At 42.6% G+C, this 4,095-nt stretch overlaps 1 long non-coding RNA gene across 1 annotated transcript; it reads left to right on the top strand.

Moving 5' to 3' along the window:
* Positions 1–502: 502 nt before the first annotated feature.
* Positions 503–3,540, top strand: LOC124397049. The gene is made up of 3 exons (XR_006927881.1): positions 503–718; positions 2,070–2,329; positions 2,428–3,540. It is a non-coding gene; the product is annotated as an uncharacterized LOC124397049 (long non-coding RNA).
* Positions 3,541–4,095: the final 555 nt, after the last annotated feature.

The raw sequence follows: 4,095 nt of genomic DNA, 5'->3' as shown, positions 1-4,095 counted from the left end.
GTGAGAACATTAGAGCTCTCTCTCTCTCTCTCTCTCTCTCTCTCTCTCCTTGTCCCTTTATTCCCTCCATCCCTCCCTTGATCCTCCTCTTCCTCCACCACCTCATGCTAACGAAGGCCATATTGTGGAATTCTATAGCGCTGGATGTTTGGCCCCTTCTCTCTGCTTGCCTCCTTCCTCTCTTCCGTCCCTCCCTCCGTCGCTCACTTGCTCGCTCTCCATTAAATTTCCAGTCACACAACAGTGCAGTGGATATCCCTTTCTCCCTCCCTCTCTCTCTCTCTCTCTCTCTCTCACACACACACACACACACACACACAAACACACAAACACACACACAAAACCCCCTCTCGAACCTCCTGTGTTAAAATCATTCCGGATCTTTCCATCTCCTTCTCTGTCTCCATCCTCAGCTAATCTTATCTTTGCCCATTGTTTTTTAACCCAATCCCACACTTCCGGGGTGTTCCGCAGTGTGTGTGTGTGTGTGTGTGTGTGTGTGTGTGTGTGTGCACGCTGGCCATGTGCTGTGTTTGGACTCCTCCTTGTCCCTTGTGAGACTGTGTGAGCGAATGTGTGTGTCCAGTCAAGAGAAAGTGAATGACAGCGTGGACACTGCAGGCTGTTACCCAAGACCAGATGAGACGAAATGAGACGAGATGAGATGCAGGCCACAGCTTTCGTCTTCTAAACGATCTGCACTAATCGGCAGGAAGTTGTAAGTTTGAACCTTGGGGAGATAGTGATGGGCCCAGTGAAGGTCCTCAAACACTTTCTCACTCAATTCTAAGCTCGTGTACCATGAGATTTTCTCACTAATACTCAAATTCGTTAAGACTCTGTAACAAGGGCAATTCTCTACAATCCCACTGGTGACTCTGGTCCAGTGTGTCGATTCTATTGACTCAAATCTATTGCCTCAGTTCTGACAACTCTGTTCCAACACCACGGTTCTCATGACCCTGATCTAATGTCTTGGTTATGCCAGATCATTTCTAACACCTCGGTTCTAAGGTCTAGGTTCTAACTCCTTCATAGTGATCATTTAGATCTAATGCCTCAGTTATGATGACTCTGATCTAATGCCTTGGATTCGGGCAAATATTTTCTAACACCTCGGTTCTGACAACTCAGTTCTAAAGACTTTGTTCTAATGCTTAGGCTCTGACATTTCAAATCTGATAATTTAGTTCTAATGCTTTGCTTCAGTTGACTCTGGTCTAATGCTTTGGTTCTGACAACTAATTTCCAACACCTTGGTTCGAATGACTCTCCTATTCTGAGGACTAGGTTTTAATGACTTAATTCTATGGCCTTGGTTCTAATGCCTCATTTCTAAAGACTCGATTCTGGTGACTCTGGTAAATTCCCTTGTTTCTGACAACTTATTTCTCACACCTTGGTTTGAAAGAGTCCGATCTATTGCCTTAGTTCTGATAACTCGGTTCTGACAGCTCTGGTCTAATGCGTTGGTTCTGACAGCTCATTTCTAACACCTTGGTTTTGATGAGTCTGGTCCATTGCCTCGGCTTTGATGACTCGGTTTTGACACCTCAGATCTGTGTAAATAAAGAAAAAAAACAACCATGTATTTACAGTTATATACATTCAGTTATGGCTTCTTTACAAAGAAAAATAAAGTGTGGAATGATGTACATGTCTTTGATGCTAGCTTTGCTTTTATTAGCTAATCTAACCTGAGGACAACCCAGTACCAGCCAAGGACATAAAACACAAATCACAGAACTGGATTTCTCATTATTGACTTGGTGTTTACATGGTTAGATTTAGAAACCATTTCTATAACTACAGCCTAGCGGACAACAACGGTTAAATATTGCCTGGATATTCATAACTAAGTGCTGTTTGAACCACCAGCTTTTAAACACAATGAAACTTTAAACAACCAATCAGAATGCTTCCCTCATTCTCATTCCATTTTTTAATTTCACTGGACACATACATGATAATACTAATAATATGATAATAATAATTATGACTATTTCGTTGGAATTCACTGCAATCGGTGGTTTCATGCTGCATACATTTAAAAATGAAATTTTTTCCAGTTTTACTACAGTGGATGAAACTTTGACAAACCAAAGATCAACACCAATGAGAGAAGAAACACCGATATGGCAGTGAGGATGCTTTACTTCAACTTCAACCTACATGACAACCAGAATCCGCTATGTTTTTTGGTAGACCTTTCATATCCACTGCAGGGCAAAAGGCAGGAGTGCACTCTGAGTAGGATGGAAAGTCCAGACAACCCTTAACTGTGAGGCTGTGATGCTTTTCAGTTTTTAGTGGACCACCCTCTAACTAGGTTGGTGTTTAATGGGCTTAAATTATGAAAAGTTATCATTGTTATGATAATGATGTTAGCTCCGCCCACCATATTCTTTTTATATTCTTTTTTCAAAGGGAAAAGTTTTTAACGAGATATTTCCCGTTACACACTGATGATATTCCACTGCGAAACGAACCCGACTGTTTCAACGCATTACAGTGGAAGTGCTGCAGCGGCTCTGGTGATGTAAATGAAGCCGACGACCGCGTCCTCTCTCTCTCTCTCTTCCTCTCTCTCTCTCTAATAAAGGTTTATGGCTGTTGGTAGGAGGTCGAAGCGCCGCAGCGTCTCACACGTCTCAGTTTCTGGGGTTCTGTGGAGATGTTATAAAACAAGCTTTCCTTGGCACGATGCATTTTTCGTATACTCCCTCAAGGACGCCAGAAGGAGTTTTGGCCCGTCTCGCTCCAGACAATTTTCATTCCTCTGTGGAATCGTCCCCCATTCCCATCCCTGCTCCTTGGAGAAGGCGTGTTCTCTGTCCCTGGAAGGTCATTCATTAGAAAAAAAAAACACTGTACTGTCACTGCAATAAAATCTCCTGTTTTTCTTTTTCTTATTTAGGAACCAGTCTTTTGATGCTTTTTGTAACCACTAATACATTACTACATTTTCCTATATGGTTTCTTTAACCTTTTGACATTTGTATCCCACAGTTATAACATTCAATTCCTAAAGCTAATAACCATTAGAGTCTCACCTCTCCTATCCCCTATGCCTCTCTCATTGTGCTGAGATGGAGATCTTTTGGGTGGTGATGGTGGTGCTTTTGCGATTGGTGAAAATAAAAGATACCTAAGGAGTATGGAGGTGATAGGTCAGTGGTTAGGGCATTGGAGGTCGACTTAGGTCACGAGTTTAAATCCCAGCACAACCAAGCTGTCAGTGCTGGGCCCTTGAGCAAGGAGTGTAGTAACTCTCAATTGCTCAGTCACTTTGGATGCGGGTGTCTTTCGAATGCCATAAATGTAAATGCTTAAAGACCTCAGCATGTGTTTTATCACGATTGTGTATGTTTTTTTTATTTGATTATTGCCCCATTGCTTTATTCTTACACCTCTGTTCTGGGGATTCAGTTACATTTACATTTTTGCCATTCAGCAGACGTCCTTATCCAGAACAACAACTGAGCAGCTGAGGGTTAAGGGCTCAGCAGTGTCATACCACTGAACTACCCCCTTTTCCTACCACTAAACTACCTTCTCCCCATACCACTGAACTACCCCCTCTCCCTACCACTGAACTACCACCTCCCCATACCACTGAACTACCCCTTTTCCTACCACTAAACTACCTTCTCCCCATACCACTGAATTACCACCTCCCATACCACTGAACTACCCCCTCTCCCTAACACTGAACTACCTCCCCCACATACCACTGAATTACCACCTCCCCATACCACTGAATTACCACCTCCCCAGTTCTGACTACTTGATTGTAACAGTTCGATTCTGACTGCTTGGTTCTCTCAACTTGGTTCTTATGACTAGATTCTCACGCCTCAGGTCTAACAACTTAGATCCAAAGTAAAGGTTCTGACAACTCTGGGCCAATTCTTGGTTCTAACACTTTGGGTTTGATGACTCTTTTCTGATAGTCCTGGACAGAGTGTATTAGATAATGTTGTAAATAAAATACAACAATGTGAGAACTACATTATTTCCTCTTTGTACTTGCCTCCCAAGCCACGCCCCCTGTCTAACTTCAATATCTTGTTTGTATGAGAGGTTTTGAATAGT

The sequence above is a fragment of the Silurus meridionalis genome, chromosome 14, assembly GCF_014805685.1.
Source record: "Silurus meridionalis isolate SWU-2019-XX chromosome 14, ASM1480568v1, whole genome shotgun sequence".
NCBI classification, from domain to species: Eukaryota; Metazoa; Chordata; class Actinopteri; order Siluriformes; family Siluridae; genus Silurus; species Silurus meridionalis.
Note: the sequence above shows the minus strand (reverse complement) of the source record. Positions and strands in the feature narration are given on the sequence as shown.